The 15,880-nt window shown below is 32.2% G+C and overlaps 1 long non-coding RNA gene across 1 annotated transcript in view; it reads left to right on the forward strand.

The window, feature by feature from the left end:
• Positions 1 to 11,655: 11,655 nt before the first annotated feature.
• Positions 11,656 to 15,880, forward strand: part of LOC306669722 — a 232,754-nt gene continuing 228,529 nt past the window's right edge. Inside the window, exon 1 of the long non-coding RNA XR_013766215.1 lies at positions 11,656 to 11,754. This is a non-coding gene — a long non-coding RNA (uncharacterized lncRNA). The remainder of the gene's footprint in view (positions 11,755 to 15,880) is intronic.

A 15,880-nucleotide genomic window follows, 5' to 3' on the forward strand; every position in this document is an offset into this window, starting at 1 on the left:
ATGACCTTTTTTTTCTTCTCAAAGTAGAATATTCTTGGTATAGAAAATAATTTGTATTTTACTTCTATAACTAATGGAATCAGTTTACATTTTTCTGCATTTTGCTTAGCTTTATATATGCATCATTATGTTCTTATGCAGTTATTTGGAACTTAAAACTGTATTTTTAAAAAATTGTGATAAAATACACATAATATAAAGTTTACCATCTTAGCTATTTTAAACTATGCAATTTAGTGGCATTAAATACATTCATATTGTAAGCTATCATTATCATCATCTACCTATAGAAACTGTTTCATCTCTCAAAATGTGAAATTCTTGTTACCTTGTTTAACAACAGTTTTGACTTGCAGATCTATGTTGGTTGGCAGAGACATTGATCTATTGATTTGTGGACTTTGCTTTGGGATAAATAAGAACACCTGATTGCCTTTCTGCCATAATATCTTATCCTCATTTCCCTATGCTCTTTTTTCTGAAGAGCCAGCATGAAGCACAGTGAGGAATGTTAAGGTAGAAGAATGTTGCATCCCAAACTGTTTAAGTCACCTAATGGCAAAGATAAGAACAGTTTGGCTAGCAGTGCATTCTACAGTGTTCTCATTTTTCTGTAATGTCTCTTTAAAGAAAGACAATAAGTAACTACAGAGACAATCTTTTAATTACATTCACCTATTTGTGATAAAAACACAAAAGAACTCAGAAAATTGTGAACACAAGTTTCTTAACTTGATAAAGGCTATAAACCTAAAACCTACACAATTTTTCTTAAAGGAAGGAAGATATCCACAGTTACCCATCTTAACAAAGTAGGTAGTTCATATCAATATTGAAGAATAGCATATTTTAAGACCACAGAAGAACATTAAAAATGGGAAGAAAAGAGTTAAAACTACTTTAAATTGAAGATTAAAATATTTTATAGCATTTTTTTGTTTTGTTTTGTTTTGTTATTTTGTACTGGGAACTGAACCCAGACCTTGCTCAGTTGCTTAGGGCCTTGGTAAGTTGTTGAGGCTGGCTTTGAACTCATGATCCTTCTGCTTCAGTCTCCCAAGCTGCTTGAATTACAGGTGTGCATCACTGCATCCAGCTATAGCAATGTTTTAAAATCCCAGAAACTACTAGAACTAATTAGAAAATTCTTCACATTTGCTGGAATAGTTTCTAGGACTTAACTAAATTCTATTAATGTACATAAATAATGATCTGTTTAATTGAAGGCTATCCTACACTTTTGAAAACAATGGAATTTAATAAAGATTTCAATTTTCTTTGTCTTAACATGTAAATGTAATTGCACATAAGATTCCCTTGGACTTTTGAAGAAATTGATAAACACATTCAAATGTATGTACAAATAAAGGTATGTGAAGAGCTAAGAAGGGATAGGAAGTGAAGGAATTCCTATATCATTTATTAAAACACGATAAATCTATATTAATAAAATCATTGCAGTTTTGACACAAAAGGAAGACAAATGGATTATTAAACAGAAAAAAATACCCTCAGAGATAGGTGCATGCATATATGTAGACAATTTATTGTAAATATGTCACCACAAATCAGTGGGTAAAGAACTTTATTTAGTAGGACCTACTGGGAATACCGACACACTTACTGAAGAGGAAAAGATTATGTCTTTACAAAATACCATGTAAAAAGATGGAATTTAGATGGATTATACACATAAGTAAAAAGGTAAAACTATAAAAGATTATAGGGAAAAATCTTAGAGAATGTCAATGCAGTCAAAGAAGTGAAGAAAGTCTTCTTACTAATAATCTCAAAAGTAAAAAAAAAAAAGATAAGAAGATGTCAGAAAGAAGAATAATCTGCAAAAAAAGAAGTTCAAATCTGAGCAAAACAAAAGATTTATGAACTAAAGAACAAAACCAGAAACTCAAAAGGGATAAGTCATTTGAAATTATTTTATAGGCCTATTGATTATGGCTTACTTTGTTCTTCTCATGGATATCCATCTTATCCCAGAAAGGGTAATGCTTTTTCTTAAAATTCACCTCTTTGTACATTACTATTAAAGTATAAAAACAACTGATATTTTAAATCTTGAGAAATAACATTGTAACAGAGCAAAAATACCTCCCCACCAAAGTCTGGCAATTAGGGAGTAAACATAGGGGACATTGATTTCAATGATGAAGTTCTCTAAAAAGACTCACTGGAGTTACATTTGTCATTTCTTTTTTTTCTTTTTTTTTTTTATTTTTTATTTTTATTTTTTTTATTTATTTTTTTTTATTTTTTATTTTTTTATTTTCTCTGGAAAGGATAAATGCATTTTATAAAACAAATTGGCATGGGAAATAATGTAGTATCAGGCTTCATCTAAGTATAGAACTCACCATTTCCCCTCAAGGCTTAAACAAATATTACATGAGTGAGGGCTCTTGTAAAATGTTATGTTTTGAAATAGATTTCATTAATGGCTTCTAGTGATAATTTATTTCTCCCTTTATGCACAAGTCTCTTTTCATACTAATAATGGATAGCTTATTTGCATATAAATAGATTTCAGCATTTGCTGAAGCAGAGAACAAATATGTTTCTTTTTCCCCCCCTGGACATTGTTAAAAAAAAAAAAGAAGAAGGGAAGGAGATTTTGCAATAATTAGCAATCAGGGTTTATAATAATTTTCTTATCAAAAATATTTGCAGGCGACTTTAATGTTTTTATTGGTGTGCTTCAAGTCAAAGGTCTTGACTTCCATTAAAATCATGGAGAGAAGGGATCTGCAGTTTTCTCACTCACGATTTTTGGTATACCTATGGTTAAAAAAATACATCTTGATATTGGTTATTAAAAGGTTTACTATCACCCTCTGGGTGTCTTGTCCTAATTAGTTCTGACTGTTTCTGATAATGTAGCATATTCCATTTTAGAGAAGGTAAATGTCAAATCTGTGACTATATTGCTTAATTAAATAAATCCTTTATTTACGAGATATAACAAGTCATATACTTATAATGGAGAGATCTGTTTTCTTTCAGTTCAAAGTATTACAAATGCTAATCTACCATTTGTTACATGGTTAAAAATATAAAAAATTAAAATGTTTTATTACAGAGCGTATTTCTTTCCTAAATAAGTGTTATAATAAGACCTCCAGTGCCCACTTTCATTTCAACTAAAATTATCAGTGGAAAAAAAATTAACTTTTTAAAAAAAAATTCATTTGATATTTGCTTCTTGACTTTTAGTGTCTGAAATATGTATTTCTGTATTATTCTGCAGTAAGTGAATTGCAGGCATCATCTTATGACACATATATATAAGTAATTCAGAAATTAAGGTAACATGCCTCTTGGTAGGTATGGTATCTATTAATATGTGTCTTTCTGACCAGCAGAGGTCACTCAGTGTAAAGTGAATAATGACTTCAGCTTTCAAAACAGACAGTACACAAGACCATTCTATTTGAGCAATTGTATTTTACTTTATTTCTGTTACTTATAGAAAGAGTATTTTTACCTCTTGATGTATATGCTTACCCAAGTGAGTGAGACTGTTCCTTCGGGTTCAAAGACCTCTTCAAACATGAAGCCAAAAAATAGATCCTGAAAGAAGCAGTAAAAATATTGTATTTAAATCAACGTATTTTTGAGTCCCATGCAGATGTTTCCTTCCCAGTTTAAAAAAAAAAAAAAAAGAGAGAGAGAAAATTGTACCTTAGAGAACATGACAGGTTGCATTCTGCCACAGAGAGGCAGCCTCCACCAAAAGATGGGATGTAGTACTATTGTATTCTAGGAAGATAACATTTAAGCTTAGGTGTTTAAAAAATGGTTATTTAGAACAAGCAGTGTGCAGTGTGCAGCAACCTTGACACCAAGTAGGCAGTCAATATGGAGATTTGAAGACAACTTGATCTTTAGGATTATGACATTTGTGTTTCTCTTAAATTTGTTTATACCTTTATAATTTAGAATATAGATATAAAAGAAAAATTAAATCTGCTTTTGGTTATGCTAATGAGTTAATTATCTAGGAACAAAATCCTTGAATTTATCAACTAGACTCCAGTCAATTCCATCTCCTATACCCAATTTAGCTGTTAGGAAAATATTATGTTCAGATTGAAGCCTAATATTCTTTTTTAATTAATCTGATGTTTGTTTAGTGTATTTGATGTTTTTGGAGGTGGTAAAGATTAAGTAGCAGTGTGAAGTAGTGAAAAGTGCTGTTAAAAATCACAAAGTCACAACTCTGCTATTTAAAAATTTTGTTTCCTATAAAATTTAATTAATATTTTTCACCTTCCTCTTTTTAGGGATGTTCCAAGGATTAAAAGTACTTGAATGATTTTGTTCTTATTATGTATCTTTGCAAAATTACTTAACTTCTCTGGGCTATTTTATCCCTCTTTTACAAAGGGAGGAAACTAAAGCTTAGGTAGGTTTAGAGAATTTATCAAGGTCACAGCACATGGATAAGTGAAGAGAACTTGAACTTAAATTTAAGTTTAAGATTTATTCTGGAAAATAATAGGCTAAAGTAAAATAGCAAATAAGAATATATTTGTTTTTGAAAGAATGATAACTTCCATGATCACGAAATAAGTTTTATAAATTTGGACAGTTAATTATCTAGGAACAAGATGGAAATGGTACAATATTCTCAGGACAAAATGTATACTATGTTAAAGGATATACACTAAAAAGCAGATCTCTTATCTTCATAAAACCAATCTCCCACTAATTAATCTTTCCTCTCAAGTAACCATTATTCTAAACATATTTGTAAACATTTATGTGCTATATCACCTATTACTGAAAATAAAGTAAAATGAAAGAGGATGGTTAGCATGTTTAAAATTACATGAAGGTAATTCTTAAATTGACTCTTCCCTGATTCAGTCATTTCAGCATTTGTTGTTGTGATAGGTAGGCACAGAGACGTGAGAGATTCTGATAACATTCTAGATTAAATTATAGTCTCATCAAGAATTTCAGGATTACTTGTTCTTGAAATTATTTGAAGAGAAAAAAGAATTTAACATTTAAATATACTTGAGAACAGCAATGTACTAAATTTTTGTAGTTTCAAAGCCTAAAGCAACGAGTTTTATTGAACTTTTATTTTCTTGGTCCAACTTTCAGAGAATATTATTTATTATTTTGGCCAGAACCTAAAGAATCTACTTTTACTTTTTTTACTTTATTTTTATTGTAAACAAATGGGATACATGTTGTTTCTGTTTGTACATGGAGTAACAGCATACCATTTGTGTAATCATACATTTACATAGGGTAATGATATTTGATTCATTCTGTTATTTTTTCCTTCTCCCCCACCCCTCCCACCCCTCTTTTCCCTCTACACAGTCCCTCCTCCCTCCATTCTTGCAGGAATCTACTTTTTACACTAATTGGGATGATGATGATGCCTTTGCCTATAAGCCACACTTTGAGGAAGATTAATTTGAAATATGTGGTAGTACATACAATCTTTTTTTCCCCTAATATTTCAAACCATGTAACACAGCCAGAGGTCAGTGGCTAACATGCTCAAAGCTATTTAAGGATAATGAAGAATCTCTAAGGGTTGTAGGTATGAAACCAGATGTAGAAAACCTTAACTATTTGGAAGTAGTCATTAATATAAAAAATTCCAATCTTATTGTTGATTGAATTTAACCAGTGGTAGGCTATGAGAAGCCTTGAAAGGGAAGAATCCTGCTGAATTCTCAGTCTGTTGTATATTATTCCAAGAAGGCATGGCATTATATTAGAAAATATTTACATTATATGCCCACAGGATCAGAGTAAACAGAAAGTACAGAGTGAAGAAAAAAATCTTATTTAGATTTATATGTGTAAATAGATTTAGGCTTATTAAAAAGAAACACAAGCTTTCTGAGATATTCAATGGTTAACCTATTCTTTAATCTCTGATGAATGTAAACATTTAATGAACGACAACATTTAAGCATGAAAACCCTTCTTATTTCTTTCATTTATAAATTGTACTTGTTTTAGGATGCAGAATCTGTTAATTTAAGTTACAAATGGCATCTTAACCTTGGCTTATCACTAAATAAATCATGTAGGCTCCTTTCAGATTAACTGTAAACTCCGTGATTCTAGCCTTATTCTGTAAGGCCTATCCAAAAAAGATGTTAACATATTCAAATCCAAACATACTTAGGAGATTCACAATTTTTAACAAGTTGAGAAAATGTCAAGTAGTCACAATTTAAATGGTAAAAATTAGTCATTTCCTTTAATGTTTGCTTCAAATCATAGCTCATTTACTGTAACTTTCTTAAACAATTTAGTTTGATTTAATATTAAGCAAATGTTTTGATTACTTAAAAAATAAACTAAGCTTTGCATTTAAAGAACTTATGTAGCTTGCTCTGTGATGTGACATATCCTATAAAGACATATAGCATTACCCTGATTTTTACGTATAACATTTTCAGAGATAGGTGCCAGTAAGGGAATGCTCTATTAATTGAGTCTTAATTCAGTGCTAAAATAATGATGGTGATCTAAGAGAACTTTGAATGTGTATTGGGACTTACCTGACTTTTTATTTAGATGAGTTTATTGGCATTCAGTTTCAAAATTATAAAATGTTAACAATAGAGTATAAAACCAAAGTGACATTTCAGATATGAAATAAAAACTTGCTACTATTATAAGCTAATTTTGTTATTTTATTTAGTTTGAAGACAATTTTAGGTTATTTGATAACTTTGTTCATTCATTAATAAAAATCGTTCATGTGTTACTTATTTACTTTTCTGTAAACACAAATTGATTTTAGGTTATTAGTCTTCCAGTTGGTTCTTTATAATTCATACAAAACTGTGTTAAACCTACATTTTTAAGACTAGTGAAATTCATTCAAATTTACTTACAATGTATTCATGTTATTGGAGAGTAAAATTATCTTTTTCTATAGCAGCAGTTCAAAGACTTCATTTGACAGGGCTATGGATGCGCATTTTTTTATAATTATGTACTTAGAAATACACAAACAGACATTGCTGTCTGAAGAGATAGTTAAATCAAGCCAAATCCATGGAATTTGTGTTTATGTTTTATAACAGTGACAGCCCTATTGCTGAATCAGTGCTAGGAACACACACCTTAACAGGTGCATGATTTAGGTAGACTCCAATAGTTTCATTTCTCAGTCTACTTAGTTTGGAGTGTATTATAATATTCCATTTCCTAGGGATGGTGTTGGCAACAATTCCTGGATACCCTGTAGTAACTAAGATACCATCCTTAAATATTTAAAGGAGTATCCTTAAATATTTAAAGTTTTCTATTTTATAAAAATATATAATACCATTTTGTTTTTGGACAGAGAAGTTAATGGGATGGTAAATACATGAAAAATTTGCTTGAAAATTTTATGTAATATGGGAAATCTTTTTTCCTGATTACCTGTAATCTCAATTTCATAGATTCTGTAATTCAGTGGTAATAATCTGAAGTACCATTTAATCAAATTAAGTCTTAGAAGCAGTAGAAGAGCTTCAAATCTAAAGTCTCTGTCTGACTTTATAACATTTCTTTGTAAACTAACCTTTTGTCTTTGCTGTTACCTTATTTGTAAAGCTGAAAAATAAAATCAGTGAGAAAAATGTGTTCTATAAAAATATAATCTCTCTGTATGGCATTTCAAAGGCATGCCATTTCAACAAACAATTTTCTAAATGTTTTTTAATTTGTAAATATATACTCATATAGAGGATATTCACTTTCAGTCACTTTCTGTTACCATCACATGAAAAATGGACTCAATATTCATAAGTAAAAATGAATGCATGATTTATAAATTTTAGCTCATGAAGACAGTGATTTTTTTTTTTTTTAATTTGAGGTTTTGAAGTTTTATAGAAGTTGTTTTGGAGTCCACTATAGTGTACCAAAACGGTCATACTGAAGGGCCAGAAGCATAGATTTTTATTTTAAATTACTCATTATTCCCTTTCCCTTCTATTTTTGCCCTGTAGCATTGGTTGACATTTCATAGAGACTGAGTTGCCATAGGGCTGGAAAATATGTAATTATAAGAATCACCTGCTTTTGAATTTCCTATTATGTACTAGTCATGAATCAGGCAGACTTTTCATAGGTGTTTGATTTAGAATGAGAAGTTTTCTTCTTCTATGGCCTGTGATTAAAATGTGGTATTTTGGTATATAAATAGGAGATAGATTCTGCATAATCCAGCTGTGAATCAGAGCTGGTGAAGCAATGTAAGTCTCTGACCTGTATCACATAAGCAGTAGAATATGTAATTGAAAATATGTTTTAAGATTAAGCAAAGTAAACCTTTTTAAATACTCTATAGCTTAAAGCAAGCTAAGTGTTAAAATGTAGCAAGATGAATATTAAAAGAAGTTTTGCTTCACTTAATGCTCCTCAAAGGAATTTCAATACAAAGAAATCCACTATGACAACATTTGAATAATTTCTTTGGTTTTAATAAGTTATAACCATCAATGTACATATTTATCAATTGCTATAGCATGATGGGAAGGGCAGAGGGTAGATTATATTTCTTCATAATTGAAAATGAAACTTACCATTACAATAGTGTTTGGATAATAGACTTACCTGTTGCATTAACCTTTATAAATCATTATAGTTATTGTTGAAAATTTCAATTAACTGACTGTGGAATTATACATTCAATTTATGATGATAATTTGTGTCTTTTCTGGGTATTGCAGTAATGGATACATTTTTCCATGAAAAATTAGGTTGAGAATGAAAATCTGTAAAGACACACACACACACACACACATACACACACACAGTTTCTTTTCAGATAGATCAAAATGCATTAGCTTTTTACAAGGATTTTATACCTTTGAATATCTAGACCATTATTTTAAATTATATTAGAATGATTATGCTAGAGCCTCAATGTTATCTTCTATTTACAATTTTGAAATTAGTGCTCTATCTGAAGCCACTCGTACTTCAGATAGAGCACTAATTTCCAGAATATATAAAGAACTCATAAAACTCTACACCAAGAATACAAATAACCCAATCAACAAATGGGCTAAGGAAATGAGCAGACACTTCACAGAAAAAGATCTACAAGCAAACAACAGATACATGAAAAAATATTCAACATCTCTAGTAATAAGAGAAATGCAAATCAAAACTACCCTAAGATTCTATCTCAACCCAATTAGAATGGCAATTATCAAGAATACTAGCAACAATAGGTGTTGACAAGGATGTGGGGAAAAAGGTACACTCATACATTGCTGGTGGGGTTGCAAATTAGTGCAGCCACTCTGGAAAGCAGTGTGGAGATTCCTTAGAAAACTTGGAATGGAACCATCATTTGACCCAGCTATCCCACTTCTTGGCCTATACCCAAAGAACTTAAAATCAGCATACTACAGAGATACAGCCACATCAATGTTCATAGCTGCTCAATTCACCATAGCTAGATTGTGGAACCAACCTAGATGCCCTTCAATAGATGAATGGATAAAGAAACTGTGAGATACACACACACACACACACACACACACACACACACACACACACACACACAATGGAATATTACTCAGCCATAAAGAATGATAAAATTATGGCATTTGCAGGCAAATGGATGAAATTGGAGAATATCATGCTAAGTGAGATAAGCCAATCTCAAAAAACCAAAGGATGAATGATCTTGCTGATAAGTGGATGATGACACATAATGGGGGGTGGGAGGGGTTAGTGTTAGGGTGAGAGTTAGGGTTAGGGAGGGAGCAAGAATGGAGGAAGGAGGGACTGTATAGAGGGAAAAGAGGGGTGGGAGGGTTGGGGGGAAGGAAAAAATAACAGAATGAATCAAACACCATTACCCTATGTAAATGTGTGATTACACAAATGGTATGCCTCTACTTCACATATAACCAGAGAAACAAGTTGTACCCCGTTTGTTCACAATAAAATAAATTAAAAAAATAAATAAAATTTTGAAATTTCCTATGTTAATGAAGAAAAACCATTAAAATGATTTATATGAATCTACTAATTCTAACATATTTTAGATTTTAAGTAACAACAGCAATGTATTCTTAGAGTAGGTAGCTTTGAATTGCAATTAGAGAGGCATTCATTTTGTATTCCATTAGTATCATTATATCTACTCCACTGCTTCACTATTTGTATTCATTGTCAATATATGTGCCCAAAGTTTGTATTTTCTCTCTTCATATAGTGTCTCTTGAATTTCCCTTTATTTAATCACTCATTGCTACTCTTCTATAGTTATACCATATTTCACCATGTTATTGTAGGTATTATGCCAACGTTTTTTATTTTGCAAAAAAGGTGGGATACGACCATTATGTGAAGCTTATATTTTTTTGAACTGTGCTAGTATTACTTTAAAATCATTTATTACTAAACAGTCTTATGTATGAATGTATATTAAAATTGAGTAGTCCAAATTGGCACACATCATTTTTTTGTGACAGTTTAGCAAGGATTTCCCCCTTGTGGAATAAAAGTTAACGCATTAATTTTTATTGATTTGTGAATCATAGCCAAAATATTACACTTGAGAAAATTTACTACAGTGCTGAAAAGTATGGACTTACAAAATTTAATCTTCTGTGTCTGAAGATCCTGTACTGCTATCATTAGTTTCATTATCTGATGTGCCATCCTCAGTGCCACTTATAAAAGATGTGTTTGCTGTTACTACTCCAGTGCCCTAAACAAACCACTCAAGTTGGCTTTTTGAAATATACTGACAGTGCACATGTACTGAGAATTCTAGGCACCTAGTGGGTGAGAAGACAAATGTGCATCCATATGCCACTGGTAAATATGCTGCTGCTCTGTTTATCTTTTAAGCAGCATGAGGTTCAGAATTATACCATGAGACAAATATGCAATGAAAGGTTATAAACCAATTTTTAGACTGAAAAAATAGAGCATGGTAATTGTGTGGCAGCAATAATTATGTGGTGAAATACAGTATTCCATATGCTCTATACTGAAGACACTTCTTCTTATGAACTCTTTTCTCTTCTTGAAACCTTGGGTTTGGTAGACCTCTCACACTCTCTCAAAATACCAGGGTTGGCATATGACAGTGACTCAATGAATGTTGGTTAAACTATGAATGGAGAAAATATAAATTCTTCCTATTTTGTTTCTGTGAAGTTGTACTAGCCAGATTCTATTCACTGCATTATCTTCCTCTTTGACTCCTCTCCTCCTTTCTTATATGTAGCCCTGAAAATTTCAGTCTTCGTTTATTTGATTTTTTTCTTTCCTACTCTTTAATTTACTAAAACTTCAAACATGCCCCTAAGCAACTAGCTGCATTCTTTTTCTCCAGACCATCTTTCCTGCAAAGCTTTTCAAACAATCTCCAGTAGTCTTCTGAACATTACTATTTGGGATATCATGTCATATTTTTTCCAAAATAACTATAACCCAAATTATAATATTCCTATAGTACTATCTTCTTTATGTGTTTTCTTACTGTTGTTACAGTATTACTCTTTTCATAGCCACTGTTCATTTTTATATAAGGTAAAAACCTAAGAATAACATCCATATGACCCAAATCAATAATTTTAATAAATACTTTATTATGATTTTTGTGTTTCCTTTTCTCTAGGGCCTGCAGCATACAATCCTGTTTTAAGGAGATCTTGCCCCATACCCTTATTTGTTAAAGCATCGAAAAGGTTTGAAGATACCAAAGAGATTACTCCTGGGCCAACATCATATGAGGTTTGTCAATGATATATCACTATTAGCAGTGACAGAAGAATAGAATGATTTCTACAGAGTACTGAAAATGTATACATTAAGTTCTTCCTATAAGTTTTATTCATATTAATGGCTAATCAAAGGGTTTTGCTCCAGGAAGACTTTTTCAAGTTATATTTTGACGTTTTAAAAAGAATTATTGGAGAATTATTTGAGTTTAATAATATGTATCTTTGAATGGCCTCTGTAGCATTTATATATGATTTATTTATATTTCTACAAATTTTAAAATTAGTTACAGATATATTATCATTTCCTAATATTTATTGAAATCATGAGCTTATTAAAGGGCTTAGAAGAAAGCCCTGAGGATTCAATAAAGTTGAGTATTGATGTTTTATTATATTTTAATAACTGTGAATACTACACTTTAGATTGTAATAAATTAATGTCTCTTAAGTTTTGAGACTTCTAATTGTAAGAAGGAGGTCTGTATTTTAGAATATGTGTTTGCAATAGGTCTTTGTTATTCTTTTGAGTTAGGATGAAATAAGTCCTTTATTTCTGCTGTACTAACTATTGAGAATTGAATATTTAACAGTGTTTTTAAACAATTAATTTAAAAGGTTAATTCTGAGTGCAGAATAAAATAGATGTTCTTTTGGAGTTAATAACAAACCTATTTTTATTGAATATATATTTTCAACTTATTTAAATTTCATAATCTAGGTTATTTTCAGTGTCTGTCATTTATAGATTATAACATAATAAAAAAAGAAAAAGAGTGAATAATCAAAAAGTTGACGTTTTAATTGTTGACCATTGATTCCTGTAAATGATGATCTCTAATACCTGCTGATTAAACAAACTAATTGAATAGACTTAACTTCAGAAAGCAGGAACAGGTGAAAGTCTTCCAAGTGTTTCAGTAAGCAGAAGTCAAGGGAGGATATTTATAAAGTTTAGGGCCTGGACTGGTAATGGAAGGCAAGTCCTGCAAATGGAGAACTGCTTTGTATTGGACAAAGTTATGATACAATAGATCTTTAGCCAAAAATTTTCTTTTAATACTACTCCAAAACAATAAATGCCAGCACATCTAATGATATAATTTTTCATCTTGTGATGTGCACTTCATAAATAATACTCTCATTATAAATCTAATGTGATATTTATATTTATACTTCACCATAGTCATTTATTATAGAAAATTATTTTCTTTTCTTTTTTTTTTTTTTTTTTTTTGGGTGATGGGGATTGAACCCGGGGACCTGTGCTTATAAGGCAAGCACTTTACCAACTGAGCTATCTCCCCAGCCCCTAGAAAATTATTTTCAGTGTTAATAGAAAACATTTATAGGTTTAATGATGTTTATTGACATATTGTCTGAAATTTCACACTAATACATACACTGCATTACAAAGTAACTTTTAGGTTGAGAAATGAGTCAGTAATTCTTTTCTTGTCTTCTTAACATGATAATTGAAAACTTTTTGAACAAATATTTATCTTTCATACTTTCCTTCTTTGAAGTTGCTTTTGAACTTTTAGGCTGATAAATTACTAGGCTTTTTTGTTATAACTTGCTCTTATATATTTTGATACCCCAATGACTTTAGTAAGTATAAATTGGACTTTTTGGAGAACATATTTGTTTTGCCATTGTACATTTTTTATGGAAAAGAGGAAATCTAGATATTTATGACATCAATTTAGAACTGCAGTTGGACTCTAGTTGAATTGGTTTAAATGTGTATCATCTTTAATATTCAGATAATTACACATTTTTAGTGCTTCATATCACACTGGATTCCAAAATGTACAAAGTTGATGGTACTTTTTACAATAATATTTACAAGTAACTAAGAGCTCTCTTAAAGCTTACACCCACATTTATGATGTCTACTTAGTATTTCCATTTTTTTGTGTGTGAATTTTCTCTGGAATTTCCCAAGTGGAATTAGTTTCTCCCTTTCTTTGGGAAGAGGATCTCTATTCTTTTCTATTGGTCTGTGTGTAGTTTTTATGCCAGGACCACATGTTTTGAGTATTACAGCTTTTAAGTATGTTTTGAATTCAGGTATTGGGATTTCAGGTTGTTCTTTTGTTCAAGATTGCTTTGACTATTCAGGGTCTTTTGTGTTCCTTTGGATTATTGTTTTCTACATCTTTGAAGAATACCATTGATTTTTTGATGGTGATTGCACTGAATCTATAAATTGTTTTGTAGATATTTTAACAATATTTGTTCTTCCAATCCATGAACATGGAATATTTTTCCATTTTTTGGTATCTTTCCTTCATCACTGCTTTGTAATTTTCATTGTAAAGATTATTGTCTTGATTACAATTATTTCTAGTTCTTTTGTAGCTATTGTGAATGGGTTTGCTTTCTTAATTTCTCTTTCAGCAAGATAATTAATGTACATACAAATTCTACTGATTTTAATGTTGATTTTGGATACTGCAATTTCCTAAATTTATTAGTGGATTGTAGGTTTTTCTGTATATAAAATCATGTCATCTGTAAATATGATAATTTGACTTTCTTCTCTCTTATTTGGATGGCCTCCCCTGATTTTTTTTCTTACCAAATTGCTCTCATTAAAGCTTACAGTATTATGTTGAATAGCTGTGGTAAATGGAATATCTTTGTCTTGTACCAGATTTAAGAAAAATTGCTTTCATTTTTTTCCTATTCAGAATGATGTTGGCTTTGGTTTTATATAGATTTCATTGTGTTGAGGTATGTTCCTTCTATTTCTAATTTGTTGAGGGATTTTTATGATGGGATGTTGCATTTTATAAAATGCTTTTCCTGAACATAATAAGATAATCATTTTTTTTGTTCTTTATTCTTTTGATGTGACTTATTATGTTTATTGATTTATGTATGTTGAAACATCTCTACATCCCTGGGATACATCTAGCTTGATTATGGTATATATCATTTTCGTGTGATATTGAATTCAGTTTGCTATTACTTTAATGAAAATTTTTGCAGTTTTATTCATTAGGGATATTTGTCTGTAGTTTTCCTTTTGTGTTGTGTTTTTTGTCAGATTTTGGTATTAGGATAATGCTGGCTTCAAAGAATGATTTTGGAAAGATCCCTTCCTGTCAATTTTTTGGAATAATTTGAGAAGATTGGTATTAGTTCTTCTTTTAAAAAATTATAAAATTTAGCCGTGAAACCATAAATTCATGATTTTTCTTATTTGGGAGATATTTTTTGTTTTTGTTGCTCATACAGTCTAATTACTCATAAATGATCTCATTAGGTTTTCAATGGCCACATGGTTTAATTATGGTAAATTATATGTGTCAAGAATTTATCCAGGACTCGGAGCAGCCCCTGGGGCTCCGGCGGCTGCCCGGGGGAGGAGAGGCGGGGAGAACTGTGTGGACTCAGGACACCAGGGCCTGCCCTGAGGAGGAGGAGAGGAGCGTGGCCACTTGGATTCGGAGAGACTGCGCCAGAGCTGCAGGCGGTTGCCAGAGGAGAAGCCGCGCGGCGAGCTGTTTGGAATCAGAACGACGCTTCTGAACCCCGGGGCCTGCCCTGAGGACGAGGAGGAAGAGGAGCAGCCGCTTGGATTCGGGCGACTATACGGGAACTACAGGCGGTTGCCAGAGAAGGGGCTGCGTGGCGAGCTGTTTGGACCCTGACCACTTCTGAACCCCGGGGCCTGCCCGGAGGAGTAGGAGAAGGAGGAGAAGGAGCGCGGCGGGTCCTTTGGACTCGCAGTGACTGCATTAGCGCTCCAGGCGGCTGCTCAGAGGAGAAGGCGAGTGGTGAGTTATTTGGTCTTAAAGTGACAGCTCCTGAACACAGGGGGGCTGCCTGGAGGAGAAGCGTGGTGGGACGCTTGGTCTTGAGGGACCACACCAGAGCTCCGGGCGGTGGCCCAGAGGACCCGTGCAGCGGGTCACGTGGATTCAGAGCCACTCAGAGGGACTGCTCCTGAACACCCGGGGGGTTATCTGGAGAAGGAGGAGGAACGGGCAGGGTCACTTCGACTCGGAGTGATTGATTGCCCCGGGCTACGGGTGGTTGGTGGGGAGGAGGCACGAAGTGAGTTTCTTGGACTCCTAGTGACCGCACCGGCATACTGGGCAGCTGTCTGGAGGAAGAGGCCTGTGGCG

Source organism: Sciurus vulgaris (assembly GCF_902686455.1).
Source record: "Sciurus vulgaris genome assembly, chromosome: 9".
Classification (NCBI taxonomy): domain Eukaryota; kingdom Metazoa; phylum Chordata; class Mammalia; order Rodentia; family Sciuridae; genus Sciurus; species Sciurus vulgaris.